The sequence below is a fragment of the Lynx rufus genome, unplaced genomic scaffold (assembly GCF_022079265.1).
Source record: "Lynx rufus isolate CCGP_SWC_20201006 ecotype Redwood Valley unplaced genomic scaffold, mLynRuf1.p SCAF_20, whole genome shotgun sequence".
In the NCBI taxonomy this organism is placed as follows: Eukaryota; Metazoa; Chordata; class Mammalia; order Carnivora; family Felidae; genus Lynx; species Lynx rufus.
In genome coordinates, this window is record NW_025814835.1 from 4,690,643 (window position 1) to 4,708,570 (window position 17,928).

Below are 17,928 nucleotides of genomic sequence, written 5' to 3' on the forward strand. Positions count from 1 at the left end.
GTTTATCATGGAGACTACGCAACGTGTAATTTCCCAACACAATGGGGTTGTTATTGCTGAAAAGGAGCAGTTTCACCTGTTTCCCCTGTGTCTGACCACTCGGTGTCTCTCCCTTCCCCCCCCCTCACACACACACACACACACACACACACACACACACACACACAAATGCCCCTTTCCCATCCTGCCTGGAGAATTCCATAAAATGCCAGCATGTCTTAAACTATCTGTGGTGGATTTTGTTTTGGTTTTTTAAAAAAACCTCAAACCCTTGCAAAATAACACTTTTATAGAACACAATGAACAAACACTATATTTAATATATATTTTTATATTGTAGAGAGAGCCCATGCGAGCGGGGGAGGGGCAGAGGGAGCCGGGGCTTGGGGGGAGAATCTCGAGCAGGCTCCAGGCTCGTGCAGAGCCCGACGCAGGGCTTCATCTCGCAACCCTGGGATCACGACTTGAGCCGAAATCTAGAGTTGGCTGTTCACCGATGGAGCCACCCAGGGGCCCCCAGGGTTTGATGTTTTTAATGTGCCAAGTGAGACTGTGTTGCTTATCTGGTTGAGCAACCACCCCCCTTGCAGAGAAGGGGGCTCCATATGTGGTTTCTGTGTTTGAATAACACTCGGAGGAGAGAAAACTCTGTGAGCTGTGTCCTCACAGAGGAGGACATTCACCGGGTGTAGGCTGCTCCTTTTTAAGTTTTACCCGAATTAATGCACGTGGTGCACTGCACTCACCTCCGGTCCCTCGTCAGAGGTCAGTTTTCACCATGTATCTTGATAGATTAGGGTTATAATGACACGACTCCAGCTTTGAAGCCATGGTGGGTTACAGCTGCCGTGTCCTAACTGCCCGGAAATTGTGGGGGCTACTGGCCTCGTGATACCCGGTGGTCAAGAAGGGGTTGGACAGGCCGCTGACGTCACCCGGCTGCAAACCTTTCCAAACCCACCCGTTCTCATCTCACAGGGAGGGAAAAGCTGGCAGTTCCCAGAGGTGCCGCCTCCGGGAAGTCCCCTGGGCCTGCCTCAGCACCACGCTCACCGCTGGCCTGTCCAGCCACCCAGGAGTGCTCGGGATGGATGCCCAGCATGTTCAATCATTGGGAGGGCCGCTAGTTTTTTTAGACTTTGATCTGGAAGCTGTTCTTTGAGCAGCTGGGGGGTGGGGCAGTTTGGCTGCGAGTTTCCGAAACCAAGGACCGCGTGAAAGAGCTGTCACCTACACTGCACGGGCATCTGGCTGCGGGAAAACCAGAGCCACCCCGACGGGAACTCACGTAGCTTGCCCCACCTTCCGGATTCTGAAACCCGTAGAAGTCTTCGAGCCCGGTGTTGGCCTTCCCTCCCCAACTCGTGTCTTCGCTGGAGCCTACTGCGTTCTGCTGCTGAGCGCTGGCACTGGCCTTCAGGAGAGGTTCCCGCGGGCAGATGTGACCCCTGGAGCAGATGCATTTGCTGGGCCCTCTTTGAGTGTCTTGGAGGGGCAACCGACCCGAGCGGGAGCTCTGGGAGCTTTGCTTCGTGGCTTTAGGAGACGGCTTCAGCTTCCGAACATGCCCAGCCTTCCCTCCGCTTCTGCAGGGGCTCCGGGCCTGCCTGTACCTCTCTCCTCTTGTGCTCCCCTGCTCTAGCGGTCCCAGGCGGGAACTCTGAGATCAGACCATCTGAAGTTTCATCTCAGTAACACCATTTATCAGTGTCGTGACATTGGGCAGGGTATTTCACCTCTCTGCCTCACTTTCCCCATCTGTGAGTGCATTGATGGTTACAATCCCTTGGCTCAGGGCTGCTGTGAGAACCGTGCTGTGCAGGGGCGTGTGGGCACTCCTGGAGAGCACTGTGGTTATTTTCGGCCATTTGAAGCTGCGAGGCTGGCTTGGGGAGGGATATGACGTCTCGTGGGCGCCTGGGTGGCGCAGTCGGTTAAGCGTCCGACTTCAGCCAGGTCACGATCTCGCGGTCCGGGAGTTCGAGCCCCGCGTCAGGCTCTGGGCTGATGGCTCAGAGCCTGGAGCCTGTTTCCGATTCTGTGTCTCCCTCTCTCTCTGCCCCTCCCCCGTTCATGCTCTGTCTCTCTCTGTCCCAAAAATAAATAAACATTGACGTCTCGTGCTTCTCCTGCCCACCTCCTCCCTGTCTCCTTCTCTGCAGAGGCTCCCCCCCTCTTTGTCTAGCGATCTAACACCGAACTGGGAGGACAGTCTCCAGCTGGGCGCCTCCTGAGACCCGGTCACGGGTTAATCCTAACCTGGGTCTTCTCGGCCTCGCCTCACGTCTAGGGGAACCCGAGCTCGGGGGGGCCCAGGTGTGGGTCCTTTCATGAAGTCCACAGCAGGTGCTGACACACACACATCACATGCCTGCAGGCTGGTAGAGAGCTTCTGTGAGCCACTGTTTGGGCCTCCCTGCCCCCCCCCCCCCCCCCCCGCACCAGAATTCTTGTGCTGAAACCCAATTCCGCTGGGGTGCCGCTGTTAGGAGGCAGGGCCTTTGGGAGACAGGTCATGAGGGTGGGGCTCAAGTCAGGGGATTAGTGGCCTTATAAGAAGGGGCTGCTGAGGTCTAGGTCTCCCTGCTCTGCCCTCCCCTCCTTTCCACCCTCCCCTCTCCTCCTCTCCCCCCTCCTTCCTGTCCCTCTCTGTCCCTCCCTCTCTCTGCCCTGTGAGGACACAGTGAGAAGGCAGCCATCTCCAAACCACAAAGAAAGCTCCCGCCAGGAACGGAACTGGCCGGCCCCTTGATTTGGGACGTTTAGCCCCAGAACCGTGAGAAGTAGATGTGTGTCGTCCGTGGCATGTCGCTACAGCAGCCCAGGCTGACCGGGGGGCTCCCCAGCTCTTGGTGCTGCCCCAGCGCCGTGTTCCCAGCAGAGCCCCTGCCCCCACTTGGCCCTGGGCACCCAAGGTGCCTCCTGAGTGGGGGTGGGGGGCAGCAACTTGCTGTCAACGTCATCGGCCACGAGGGAAAGAGCCAGCTGCCCCCGGAAATCGGAGCATGGTGGGGGAGGGGGGCTGCCTGCAGGGACAGCCCCCCCTCACCCCCTGGCCCCTCTCAAAGGCAGCACACGACACCCAGCTAGCACCCGGGCTCTCACCCTGCAGAGGCCGCCATGTACACGCTCCTTCTCCTGGAGGGTCCATCCGCCCTCAGTGCCCTGAGCTTGTTCGTGCCTCCGTGAGGCGTTTCGGCCACGGGCTGTGTGAGGGGCCAGGGTGGCGCTCAGCCGTGGTGGACAACCCCACGGGGGCACTTGGGCTCGCAGCCCCACCCTGGACGCTCTGTCATTTTTCTGTAAGAGAAACAGGAGAGGGGCAAGATGCCTCCGTAGCCATCAAGCAAGACCCAGGACAAATGAGCCGTTCGGATTCTTAACATCAATTAACATGAAAAGTGTGCAATTATAGCATTTGCAGAGTCCTTTTATGGAAAGAAACACACTTACTGGAAATTACAGCCGCCTTGGCAAGTGCAAGGTGTTTGGTCAGCATAGTTCTGGCTAACAATGAAACAAAACACATTTAGAGAACTTTCTGGAGAAAAGCGCCATGAGAAACACCCCAGTCTTCACCTTTATGTTGTTCCAAAGCAGCTTGTCACGTGGGTAGGTTTTCACAAGAGGGGTGAGCTTTCTCATGGCCGCCTTCAATTATTTTCTCTCGCTAGTCCCAGCTTCCTTTCACTGCTGTGTGTCAGGACGTGCAGATTGACCTGGCGTGTGAACTGAAGTCAGCTGTGCTCATGGAAGGTTTCTGAACCCCAAGCCAGAGGCTGGGGCTAAGGTTCTGCTTCTCATGTTAACTAGCTGGATCACTGCAGGAGGCAATTACCTCCATTTTCTCTCTTGCAAAATGGGAGATAAATGTCCTCCAGGGAATTGAATGAGCTAAATAGGCTTAAAGAGTCTGGAACTTGGCAAGGGTTAATGCACAGATCAGAAGTTTCCCTCTGAAATGCATGATTTTAATCCACACTAACCATTGAAAGCCGCCCCATCTTGGCGCATGCAGCTGAAGGGGGCTCCTGAAGACGAAGGACAGAGCGGAAAGGGGGGCTGGCGGGGCCCGTTGGGGGGCAGGCTAGGACAGAGCCGAGGGAGGCATTCCACGACGGGTGTACAAGGCATCTCTGCTCATTGTTATTTTTAACTCCCCAGAGTCAGTTTTCTCTCGTCTTCTCAATGTACAACTGAAGGAACCCTGTCTCTTGTGTCAAGAACAAGGTCCGGCCACAGAACACACGGCGAACAGTTTAGCTGGTCACGATTCGAGATTATGGTTATGATTATACTTCTACACGAGCAGCTTAGGCTGTCACTATGGCTGGGAATTGGCCCTAGACCCAGTCCTAAGGGAAGGATGCTCCAGTCCGCACAAAGCAGGGTCCTGATAACAACTGCTGGAGCTGGAGGGTCAGACGTTGTGACCTTGGCATCATGGTCTCTGTCTGAACAAGATTGCTTGGTACGGAGGGCGCCTGGGTGGCTTGGTCGGTTAAGCGTCTGACTTCGGCTCAGGTCATGATCTCACGGTCTGTGAGTTCGAGCCCCACGTCGGGCTCTGTGCTGACAGCTCAGAGCCTGGAGCCTGATTCAGATTCTGTGTGTCCCTCTCTCTCTGCTCCTCCCCTGTTCATGCTCTGTCTCTCTCTGTCTCGAAAATAAATAAACGTTAAAAAAAAAAATAAAAAAAAAAAAAGATTGCTTGGTACGGAAAACCGTGGAACGGTGTTTTCCCCGAATTGTCTGAGACGCCTGCCTCAGAATCCTCAAGAAGCTTCTTCAGAATGCACATTCCAGAGTCTGGAATCAGGGCCTCTGGGGCCGAGGCTGCCCCCGTCCCCAAGATTTCTGGTGCACCCCAAAAGCTGGAGTATAGCTTTTCCCCACATCTGTCCACACCCTTCATCCTGTGACTATAACCGCGGAGGCTGTCATCAGGTGGCCCGGGAACTCGGGCTGGGCTTCCAGCTATAGCCACTCCTCAAGCATGCTCCCCTGGCCTGAGGGCATTTATTTAGTTTTTGCATGAAAGCTCATGTTTAAGTAAGATAATGGCTTGCTGCCCAATCACTTTTGCATGGCAGACATGGAGGTACCGTTTCTGTTCTTACCCCTCTATTCCTGCTATTAACACCAACTGTCACCAGCCCCAGGTTACCAAATTCCCCACTGGCGGTCCCAGGGCATCTCTGCCCGGAGCCTTCAGCTGCCCGTCTTAGCAGAGAAAATGCCATCTTGTCCCCATCTAGTTGGGATGTCCCCCCTCTGACAGCTCCTTGCTCCCTCGGTCTCAGAGTCCAACGAGAATGCTGTAAGCTCACGACAAGGACAGAAACGTGCAGTCCCCCCCTAGGTGTGTGATTTGGGGAATAAGTCATTTTCTCTCTCCGTCTCCACCTTCGGTGTCCGAGCCGGAGGTACCCTGAGAGAACTCTCTGGTCTGGGCAAGCAGAATTCCAGGGCACTTACTACCGGCGGTCACATTTAAGAACACAACGAAACCGTGTGACCATTTTCAGGAGCTAGAGACGGGTTGTCCCGTGCAGGCTTCTGCCCCTCTTCTTACTAGCATGACTGCGTCTCATCCCTCACCTTTCTGAAGACTGTTGGTGTTTGGATCCGGTTTCGCAGTGATGGCCATGAGACAGACACCCTTGTCTGTGCTTCTGAGCAGGGCACCCCGTGGGCGCTCGGAAGTGTCTCCTGTCTAGAGACGTCCTGGCTGGCCTGGCGGAGATCCGGCCACCACCTCGCCTTCCCTGAAACCAGATCTTCAAGGCAGCCCAATCTTCGGCGAGCCTGGAAGCACAGACAGGCTCTGAGACCTCGGCGGCGTCTCAGATACGCCAGCTCACCGGCTGGAAGGCACAGTATTAATCCCAAACCCTCCATTCTTCAGACTCCCTCAGCACGGCCACCCTCCCTTCTCCGCTACCGTTTTGCGTCTCCTTAACCACTTTTCCTTTTCTCCTCCCCAGCTCCCCCACATGCCTCCGAAGGCGGCGAGTGCAATGAATAAGGGTGGCATCGTCCTGAGGAAGCTGCAAAATTCCCCGAATCGGTGCTTTGGGCCAAGGCTTCTGCTCCCTATACAACCCCTCGCGTAACTTCTTCTCTGGCCACGTTTTTAACTTTGCTGTTTTCTCTGAAAATATTTGGCTGAAACACCTGCACGTTCAGCAATTCTCCAAGCCCCATGTGGATCCCGGCCTCGCTCTGGCTGCGGCCTCTCCCAGGCATGGGGCTCGAGGGCAAACCGGCCCCGTGTGTGTGTGTGTGTGTGTGTGTGTGTGTGGCGTGCCCCCCGTGTGCAAGGGGCCGGCAGCCTCCTTCCTCTGGTGGACGGTGAGACCCTCAAGTCCAGAGCGTTTTTGCCGGGCCTGCACCGCCTGCAGCTGAGGGTTTGGATGGGCCCCCAGAGTCTCCCCTTTCCTGGGAGTGTCTTAGTCCAAGTGTGTTAACGCATAGACTTTCGTTCTAGGAAGGCAAAGTATACGCGTCCTTTAAAAGCAATCCCGATGTATCGTGCTTCTTGAGCACTTGTTTTGCAGAACTCTGTGCAGCTGGGACCATGCCTCACACCCACACGGTTTTCTACAAAGGGGCCAATTTCTACAGCAAGGCTTGAGGAAAAAGAGGCAAAGAGCAGAAGACGCGTAGCTTGTACTTGAAGAGGAAAGTCAATGCGATTCATGCTTTTCTCCCCTTGTGGTTCGGTACACACAACATCACATTTACTAGTTTAAGTGTGCAATTCAGCGGCATGATGCACACTCACCGTGTTGTACAACCATCACCACTATCCACTCCCAGACCTTTTGTGTTATCCCAAACTCAATCTCTGGACCCGCCAAACACGACATCCCCCTTTCGCCTCCCCCGGCCTCTGGCAACCACTACTCCCTGTCTCTGTGGACCAGCCTACGCTCGAGACCTCAAAGAGGTGGATTCCTACACTGTTGTCTTTTTCTGTCTGGCTTACTTCACTCAGCGTAACGTCCCGGAGGCTCCTCCATGTCGTAACGTATCGGGATTCTCTTACTGTTTACGGCAGAATAGATCTCCCTCGTGTGGACGCACCGCTATCCTCAGATTGTTGTTTCCAATCTGGTTGGAATTCACTTCAGTGGGCTCGGGGTCAAAGGTCCGTGCCGAAGTCGGACTCCACCGTGGGCCTAGTGCATGTGAGCTACGCAGGTCCCCCAACCTCCCTACCCACCCGGGAAAATAATCCCAGGTCGGCATTGGGCCGCATGGCCTGTTAGCGTGTGGGAGAACAACAAATCACACAGGGTTCTCCCCGGTCCCTTCCAGAACCCCAAGCCCAATGCAGTCGTGCCTTAATTATTGCCCTTGGCAGATAGTGCATTTTTAATTTTTTTTACAAATTGAAGGTTTGTGACGGGCCTGCATCGAGCACATCTGTCGGTGCCATTCATCCAACAGCATTTGTTCACTCCCTGTCTCTGTGTCACATTTTGGTAATTCTCCCAATATTTCACAAATTTTAATTATCATTTTACATTCGTTACAATGACTTGTGACCAGTGATTAGCACCCACTGAAAGCTCAGATGATAGTTAGAATTTTTTAGCAATAAAGTATTTAAAAAAATTTTTTTACTTTATTTGAGAGAGAGAGAGAGAGAGAGAGAGAGCCTGACAAGGGGCCCAAACCCACAAACCTCGAGATCATGACTCGAGCCAAAGTCAGACGCTCAACCGACTGAGCCACCCAGGCGCCCCAGCAATCAAGTATTTTTTTAGTTAGGGTATGTACATTGTATTTTTAGACATAACACTACCTCACACTTACTAGGTCACAGAACAGTGTGAACATAACTCTTGTATGCTCTGCAAGACCACAGCGTTCCCTTGACCTGCTTTATTGTGATCCTAGCTTTATTGCCGTGGTCCGGGAGCCCGGCCCGCGAGACCTCTGAGGTGGGCCTCCGGTGCTCCCCCCACTTTCCTCGGCCCTGCGTGTCCTGTGCTCCCCCACTTTCCTCGGCCCTGAGGCGGATCGGGGCGACACGTGGGAAAGCTCTTTTTAAGCTATAATTCCCACTTCACGCAGATACGGGTGCTTCCTCTATGACAACAAGGACAGAAAAGGAACCGACCCTGGGCCCAGGGGCCCGGCAGTGAGGCGGGGGCCGGGGGCTGAAGTCTTTGGGGACCATCGCAGGGTCTGACTGTGCGGACACCCTCCGGGCCGAGTCAGGAAGGAGGCCCCTGAGAGTCCGGGAGGCGGCCTTGCGGGTGCAGGAAGGAGGCTGTTCTTGAGTCACACGGAATGGAGGATGGGTGGGATTTGGTGGCCTGTTTGGTGAGGGCTGGGCTCAGTGTTTGGGAGCCCCACATACAACAGGGTCCGTGTCCTGGGGTTCATGATGAGGGGGCAGGAGACGAGCGGCCAGTGTGGTGGTCCTGGAGGGGCCGGAGGATTTCGGGTTGGATCTTCTGAGCTTGATGGGCTGAGTGTGCCCGGGCAGAGGGAATCCACACAGAGCGCAAAAGGTAAAGGAAATACAGCGTGAGCTTCCTGCCCCTTGGACGGGCAAGCGGGGGGAGGGGAGGGGACCGAAAATACTCCCCGAGGTTGGTAAGGCGCTTCTCTTTCAGGAGAGAAGCTTCTACTGAGTGAGAGCTCAGCACCGTCGTGAGCAACTGGGCATCCGGCAGTAATCGCAGAAAGTACCAGAAGGGCTTTTGACATCCCAGCCAAGTGTGCCTGTCAAAAGCAGAGGGCACAGGGCAGCTCAAAGAAAGACCCCATCTGGGGCACCTGGGTGGCTCAGTCGGTTAAGCCTCCGACTTCAGCTCAGGTCACGATCTCACAGTCCGTGAGTTCTAGCCCTGTGTCGGGCTCTGTGCTGACGGCTCGGAGCCTGGAGCCTGCTTCAGATTCTGTGTCTCCCTCTCTCTCTGCCCCTAACCCACTCGCATTCTGTCACTGTCTCTCTCAAAAATAAATAAACATTAAAAAAAAAAACAAAGACCCCATGCGTACGTGTGGCCACACACACACGTGTATGGTGTCAGGATGGCTCCCTGAGAACAGAAAGAGGAACGAAGGAATTTGCCTTTTTTGTCTGCAGTGACAGAGACTGGATGTTGAGGCCACGAAAGCATCACGAAATTAAGAAGGTAGGGAGGCAAGTATTTTATTCTCTCCACTTCCTAGGTGAGGGGCCCACGAAGTGAAGGAGCTTGTCCCAAGTCTCAAGCTAGTCGCAGCCAGAACAGGGACAAGACCGGGGTGGCCTTCAAAGGCCGCGTAGGTTGAGTCACGTAACACACTACTTAATTTGTAGCACTTATTTATTCCATTTCAAACACATATGATGAGTGACTCCGTAAAAGAGGGAACAGAAAACGAACACCTGAGTCTTTCCAGGATTCAAGTTGCTTTTGTTTGAGAGACGAGTGATGGTACCACTGAACCAGGGGTGGGGACCCTGGTGGCACGGCAGTGTGGCGATGAGGGGAAGGGCCGTCCCCACATGTCTGTCACTTTTGCCTCCAGTGACACACGCATGAGTTACACGGGGGGGTCCTCTTTCCCCGCCTGCAGACCGAGGGGCTGCTGCTCTGGGCTGGCAGGGGGGGCCCCGCCCACGAGGGTGACCGCAGTCACGGTGTCCTGACGCTTACCGTCACACAGGAGTGTGCAGCATAGGTGTGGCTTCTTTAATTCGCATCGCACCCCTGGGGCGGGAACGAGCCCATATTGGAGATGAGAAAACGACGTGTCAGGTCCAACCGTGCGTCAGAGCCTGGCTCCCCAGCCTGCTTTGACCTGCGCCTGCACTGGCCCGAGATGAAAAATGCTTCACCAAAATCCACCTACACGTCATGTGTGGGGTCCGCGGTGGCCACGGTTCCAGCGCTCAGAGAGCTCCAGGCGCCTCTGTGCTGCCTGCCCACAAGCGTCTCCACAGCAGGCTCCCTCCGCGGGCTCCACGATGCTGTGGGCACTAAGAGGGGGGTAGGGGCACTGCTGACGAATCCCAAATCCCGGGGGGTCCAGGCTGCGCTGGGAGGGAGAGGGGGATGATCCAGGGGACCTGATGGCCGATGCGTGTCGGCAGGGTGCCGGTGCTCCCCCGGGGCGTGTCGGCAGGGTGCCGGTGCTCCCCCGGGGCGTGTCCGCAGGGTGCCGGTGCTCCCGTTGCTCCCCCGGGGCGTGTCCGCAGGGTGTCGGTGCTCCCGTTGCTCCCCCGGGGCGTGTCCGCAGGGTGCCGGTGCTCCCCCGGGGCGTGTCCGCAGGGTGCCGGTGCTCCCCCGGGGCGTGTCGGCAGGGTGCCGGTGCTCCCCTGGGGCGTGTCCGCAGGGTGCCGGTGCTCCCGTTGCTCCCCCGGGGCGTGTCCGCAGGGTGCCGGTGCTCCCCCGGGGCGAGTCCGCAGGGTGCCGGTGCTCCCCCGGGGCGTGTCGGCAGGGTGCCGGTGCTCCCTCGGGGCGTGTCGGCAGGGTGCCGGTGCTCCCCCGAGATGTGTCCGCAGGGTGCCGGTGCTCCCCCGGGGCGTGTCGGCAGGGTGCCGGTGCTCCCTCGGGGCGTGTCGGCAGGGTGCCGGTGCTCCCCCGAGACGTGTCGGCAGGGTGCCGGTGCTCCCCCGGGGCGAGTCCGCAGGGTGCCGGTGCTCCCCCGGGGCGTGTCCGCAGGGTGTCGGTGCTCCCCCGGGGCGTGTCGGCAGGGTGCCGGTGCTCCCCCGAGACGTGTCGGCAGGGTGCCGGTGCTCCCCCGGGGCGAGTCCGCAGGGTGCCGGTGCTCCCCCGGGGCGTGTCGGCAGGGTGCCGGTGCTCCCCCGGGGCGTGTCCGCAGGGTGCCGGTGCTCCCCCAGGGCGTGTCCGCAGGGTGCCGGTGCTCCCGCGGGGCGTGTCCGCAGGGTGCCGGTGCTCCCTCGGGGCGTGTCGGCAGGGTGCCGGTGCTCCCCCGAGACGTGTCGGCAGGGTGCCGGTGCTCCCCCGGGGCGTGTCCGCAGGGTGCCGGTGCTCCCCCGGGGCGTGTCCGCAGGGTGCCGGTGCTCCCGTTGCTCCCCCGGGGCGTGTCCGCAGGGTGCCGGTGCTCCCGCGGGGCGTGTCCGCAGGGTGCCGGTGCTCCCCCGGGGCGAGTCCGCAGGGTGCCGGTGCTCCCCCGGGGCCTGTCCGCAGGGTGCCGTTGCTCCCCCGGGGCGTGTCCGCAGGGTGCCGGTGCTCCCCCGGGGCGTGTCCGCAGGGTGCCGGTGCTCCCCCGGGGCGTGTCCGCAGGGTGCCGGTGCTCCCGTTGCTCCCCCGGGGCGTGTCCGCAGGGTGCCGGTGCTCCCGCGGGGCGTGTCCGCAGGGTGCCGGTGCTCCCCCGGGGCGAGTCCGCAGGGTGCCGGTGCTCCCCCGGGGCCTGTCCGCAGGGTGCCGGTGCTCCCCCGGGGCCTGTCCGCAGGGTGCCGGTGCCTTGGCGTGCTTGCTAGGAGCACGAGGGACTTGCTCCCGTTTCGTCCCGTTTGCCCAGCTCATGGTTCTCAGCTGGGGACGCAGGGCCAGCGGTACTGACTGAGCACCGAGTGGGGGGGGGGGGGGTCACGCACTCAGCAAACATGCTGTGTCTTGTGCCATTGAATCCTCCCGATTCCGGCAAGGAGGGCTCGCCCTGTGCAGGTGACCCAAGGCTGCAGTCCGGGGCACCGAAGGGCCCCCCACGAGCCTGAACTCACCCAAGTCGCGCAGGGTGGTGGGGGCCCAGCCGGCTTCGCAGCCATCGGTCTGAGCAGCAGTAGCCACAGGCCGTTCCTGAGGACGTGGGCTCAGCACCAACCCCCCCCCCCCCCCAGGAAACCAAGGACAGGCTCCAAACGTGACTCATTGCATAGTCTGCACCAGGGCCCGGGAGCACTACCTGGGCAGCACTTGCCCCCCCACTGACACGAGGAAAGGAGGCAGTGTGGCTAACTGTAGAGACTGCGACAAGTCACTTCCCTTCTGAGTCCCCTCCCTCAGAAGCTGGGTCCTGGGTGTCCCCCCCACACTCTCTGGAGGCTGTGCGGTCTCCTGCTGCGGCTGCCCACCACGCCCGCCCCCTCGGCCCCTCTCACTGTCCCCCTCCCCCATGGGCCTCCTTCCCCACCCCCGCTGCCCTCCTCACCCCCCCCCCCACCGTGGCCCTCTCACCTCCCCCAACTGTGGTCCCTCTCATCCCCCCCCACGGCAGCCCCTCTCACCGCCCCCCACCCCAACCCCCCAGGCTCCAGCTGCCCTCGCCCCGTTGCTCTGGTTGGGATGGGAGCACTGGGGACAGGACACAGCATCGCACGGGGATCTGGGCATCAGGCCGGTATGACACAGCTGTGGCCTCAGAGCTCGCAGTGTATGACGAAGCACGTAGCCAGGAGCTGCGGCAGAAGGTTCCAGGGTGAAGCTCGGACCTGCCCTGGGCTCCTTGAGAGCACAAAAAGAGGGAGGTGGTATCGGTCGGGGTGCCAGTTTGTCCTGGGACCCTCCAAGCCGGTTTCAAAGGTGTTCCTAGACCAGTGATGGGAACAGGAGAGCTTGGCCGGGAGGGAGTGGTGTGGGGGGAACGCAGGGGTCCGCGCGGGAGGCCCCTTGCCCACCATGGTGGGCCCACCACTCCCTGGGCTCTGTCTGGAAGAGTCTGAGAGACACGGAGGGGGGAGCTCCCAGCGGGGGTGAAGCTCTAATTCTGGAGGAGATACCTTCTGTGCAAGGAAACCTCAATACCCTCCGACCCAGTAGCGAGGGCATCACAGTCATTTAGAGCGTGAGGCTTCAGCGACCGGAGAGCCGGGAAAGGGCAAAGGGGCAAAGCCCTGTATGAAAACCCGAGGCATGGTTTACCTGTGTTGTAAGAGCTGCCGACACCCCAGAAGACGGGAGCACCTTACGAATGCAGCCTCTTCACGAGAACACTTCGTAGCCTGTAAAAAAAAAAAACGATTACACCACTTTGCTCTCCACAATAATTTATGCAGCCTCTTGGATGGAGAATGGCCAATTATCTTTAATAGCATAACAAGACACAACTTTACAAGTCATCTGGCCATTTTGGAGTATTTACAATCCGGTTTGCTAAGGGCAAGAGTGTGCACCTTGAGGGGGTTACTTCCACTGGTATCCAGGAGCAGACCTGCTCGCCTGGCCTCCCACCTGGGGGAGGCTTTCTGCCTCATTCAAGGCATGACCACTTCCAGAAGCATCTCTGTTAAGGACATCCTCAGGCCTGCGTCTGCAGCAATGACTCTCATCTCCCCACCCCCACCGCTCTGTTCCCGCCAGGGTCAGAGCCCTAGGTGCTCACCCTGCCCTCGATGATATCAGTGTCTTATACTCCATCACCCCGGAAACATGTCCTTGATAAATCCTTCAATGCAAACAGCAAGCTGCAGGACAAAATGGTCTATTACAACTCAATTCTTTTTCCATTTCTAAAAATTGAAGTGTGATTGGCATGTAACATTGTGTGGGTTTAAGGTACACGGCACGTTGATACATTACATTTCTATGTTGCATATTTTGCCACATGGCTACCATCACAGCCTTGGCTAACACCCCTGTTGTGTTACACAATTATCATTTCTTTTTTGCGGTGGGAACAATTAAGACCTAGTCTTTTAGCATACAATTCAATTTTTATTAAAGGGGACAAAACCCTTATCTGTCTGTGTGTCTGTGTGTGTGTCTGTGTGTGTGCATACACAAATACATATATTTAAAACTCTGACAGTATATACACAAAACTACTGATTGTGATTATCTCAGAGAGGGTGGGGAAGGATGGATATTTACTTCATAAATTATATTCTGCTACGTTGCCTGTTTCTGATGTTCCATAATAGTCATTTTGGCCATTGAAAATGGGTGACAACGTATTTTAAAAGTAGAGGTTTTCAAAGTTTTCCAAGACTCGGTTTTCAGTTTCCCAGGGAAACTTATTTTGAACTGTTGAATTTAATAAGATTATGGGCCAAGGCCTTGGAAAAAAATACGTCTATAAAAATCAAGGTTATTTTTGCCCGAATCCTTAGTGCAGTTCCATGAGTCGGGAAGCAAAGCAGTTCGGCTCTCACGCTCAGAGTGCGTGCTACCTGCCTTCATATGGCACCGGCGGGGCATCGCTATTTGTTTTCACGCGAGAGGTTTGATGTCATGTTTCCCGAAACTGACAATCATGCTTGTGAATAGGGCCCTTCTGTGGTGGACTGTGCTCCTTTGGGGAGAAAACCGTAGTACCGAGGACCCTTGAACAACAAGGGCTCGAACCGCATGGGTCCACTTATACGTGGATGTTTTTCTATAAATACAGACAGTACTGTAAATGTATTTTCTCTTCCTCATGATATACATACACATATATTTAATAGGCGTCACCCCCAGGGCGGAGCCCAATGTGGGGCTTGAACTCTCGACCCTGAGATTAATACCTGAGCTGAAATCAAGAGCTGGAAATTTAATCGACTGAGCCACCTAGGCGCCCCCTTCCTCATGATATTTTTAATAACACTTTCTCTCCTCTAGCTTATTGTAAGGATACAGTATACGACACATACAATGTACAGAATATGTGTTAGCTGTCATCGGGAAGGCTTCTGGTCAACAGTAGGTTATGCTTCAGGGGAGTCAAAAGTTAAACGTGGATTTTCAACTGCACAGGACGTTGGAGTCCCTGAGCCCTGCATTGTTCAAGAGTCAACTCTATTTGAACCTACCTTTCATTCTTGAAATGCTTCAAGATTTAAAGCACTGAACTCCAAAACGCGTACTAGATGAAATTTGACTTTACCCTTGATACGGCTTCTTTTTTTGTTTTGTAGTTTTCCGAAGTAATTAATCTCCTATTTTATTTTTTGTAAGTAAGCTATATACCTAAATATAGAGACAAATTATGTGTCTTTAAAATCCTTTTCTCTCTCCACAAAGATGGGGCAAGTTTCTGGCTGTCATGAGAGCGTAATGGACCAAGGACATTGCAGTTGTGAAGCGTTTTCTTAAGGCTTTCAAGACACAGTTAAAAAAGAAAAACAAAAGCAGATGAAAGCAGATAAAGAAAGCAGGTTGGTAAAACTTAGGACAGTGATTCGCCAATTTGGCGTCTTCGCTATTTTATTTTGCTTCAGTTCGGTTTTTGGTTTTTCCGCTTGTGGATACTTGAGAAAACATATTAACTCTAGAACCACAAGCAAAGGCTATGGTGATGTATCTGAAATCCTTTCTGGACGGAGGAGAGGTACGACGAAGCCCGTGTGTTTGGGCCCAACGTTAGCTGGTGTGCGAGAGTCGGCTGGAAATGTTCATACGCACATCTGTGTCTCAGCCATACCTCTGTTCTTGGATCCACCTTCGAGAAGCTATTCTTAAGAGCTCCCTGGGACTGTAACCTCCCCACAGGGGGGCCACAATGGGAGGGGCTCACGGGAGGACAGGAAGCACCATACGGTGACTTGGAAATGGGTGACTCAAGGTCAACGGTGCAACTCATTTTCAGATCCGTCGGCAAGGACGTCAGAAGACAGCTGTTCTCGCTGCTGCTTCCCAGGGTCCATGTGGGCTCATAATAAATTCTGATGTGGGTTTTCCTTGGAACATCTAGGCCTGGGATCTCTGATGAGGTTGTCAGCACAACTCGACTGAGCAGCTGAGTCTGAAGATTAAGATAGGAGGCTCGGTTTTAACTAATAAACTAACAAAACAGAACTTTAGGTGTCTGCTGTAAGCAAATAGCTGGAATGTGTTTGGTTTGGGGAAGGATCTGTTATCTTAGCTATTCACTTATCCATCCATGGACCCATCTATCATCTATCCCTGTCTGTCTGTATATCTATCATCTATCTATCTAGATAGATAGATAGATAGATAGATAGTATTTCCTCAAAAAAGAAATAGCTTGCATAGAGGTTGAGAAGACAGTTTCAAGTTCACAGCACTGTTCTGGAAAATGACGTTCATGGAGGTGCTGCACGTACAAATGACACAGGTTCGCGTGGGAATTGGGGACCATTCCCAGTGGGCTGCCACATTATCACAGCCACAGCAGCAGAGCCCATCAGCCAAAATTTGCAGAACATTCAGTGCTGGGAGTGAGACAGTCAGGAGTCGGGGGCGGGGTGTGTGGGCTGACGTGGGGTCCTCCCCAACCCTCTTCCCATCAGGGGAGTTTCCTTTTAAACTGCAGACCTTTTGTGTGGGAGTGAAAGGGGCAAATCACATTCCCCCAGCACCCCCCCCACCTCCACCCATGAGCTGAGAGGATGTAAGCACAGTTTTAAAGCTTTACCTGGGTTTTGTGAGGTCAACACAGCCACCCTTCAGAGGGAGATGCCTTAGAAATGGGTCCGTTTCTTATCCTCGGCAGGTGCGAGGAAGCAGAATCCGGGTGTCTTGCACAGCTCTGCCCATGGTGTGGGGACGCACTCCCAGCTCCCTACACATCATGACCTCGTGAGTCGTCCTTGGGGAAAAGTTGGCATCTTTCGTTCGGGTTTGACGGCCGCTCCTCGTTGGGGCTGAGATGGGAGCGTGTGTGCGCGTGTGCGTGCGTGAATCGCACCAGTTTCTGGCAGCTCCATGTTTGGGGGAAAAGGTTGGGGAGGCACTGAGGGGGCCACTGAGGGGAGCCCACACCGGCCTCGCCTGGTCTGCCAGCACCCTCGGGACGGATTCTGAAGGCCAGCTCCAGCAGGGGGGACCCGTCCCGGCCACTGGGCTCGCAAGCCAGCCTGCTGCTGGGCAGGTAGCTTTGTGAGGATCCCAGCATCTTCTGGTGCCCTCTTCCCCTTGGACCTTCGCAGTGGCGCCACCTTGCCCCGTTGACAAATGTCCCTCACTACCTGGTGATTCCCCTTCGTTGTTGTTCTAAAACCTTGGGAGGCTCTTTCATGAGGTGGCCGTGTGGAGAATGGAGGGCTGGGGCAGGCCTGGGAGAGGGGTGCCTGGTGTCCCCATGGCTGGGACTGGGGTTTTGGGGGACAATCCTGATGTGGGGGGCCCAACAGAGGAGTGGCTGCAGGGGCACCGGGGCAGCCCCTGGAGGGATAACTGAAGAGTGGAATTCATTCCTCATTCTTCATTCACATGAAGAAAACCTTTCAGTCAAGTAGGAAGGGACCCCAACAGTCAATTAGCGATCGTAAATAACATATAATGCTGGATAAATTGCTGAAGGCCAGAAAAACCAACCACTTGAAACCGTGGAGAGAAAAATGGGCGTTTCGTTTTCCATAGGTGGCAGAAAGAGTCACTCAAGGGATTCTCGCAAAAGGGACCTAATTTCGGGCAATGTGATAATAAGCCCAGTGGCTAATGGGGATGCAGGAAACTGGAGTATCTCTTCTGCTTCTTTTGAGCGTTTGTGGCTTCTCCATAAAACCCATCTCAGAGAAAACCAGCTAGATTTATAGCCACATGTTGTAGTCCCACTGGCTTCTATTTTTTTTCCCAGTGAAATCATACACCAAGTAATTATTAATAGCTCGATGTCAAGACAGGAGGAAGTATTGATCTGAAGAGAGCACTTATCTCAATTGCTACCAGCTTTGGAAATTGAAATTGACGGTGAGCCTTCTGATTCCTTGCAAGAAATACATGGGAGTCAATAAAAGAAGGCTCGTCGGGGCCTAAACAAAGAAACTGGCCGGGAAAGGAAAGTGAAAACAGCAAATGGAAATGGTGTCTATGGATGTGTGAGTGGACAAGAGTCAAGGAGAGAGACGCACAGCATACGAGACCCCGTCTGGGTGCCTAACGCAGCGGCTGGAGCCTACTGGTCATTCGTAAGGCAAGGCAAACTATCTGCCCCCGGAGAGGCTGTGTTCTGTGCAGTCTGCCCGGAAGGCCTCTGGGTAGAGTTCCCTGCCTCCCGGCGGGGTGGGGGGGTCACCGGCGGACTGCTGAGCTGCTCCCCCCTCCAAGCCCAGAAGGGCGGTGCCTGGAACCT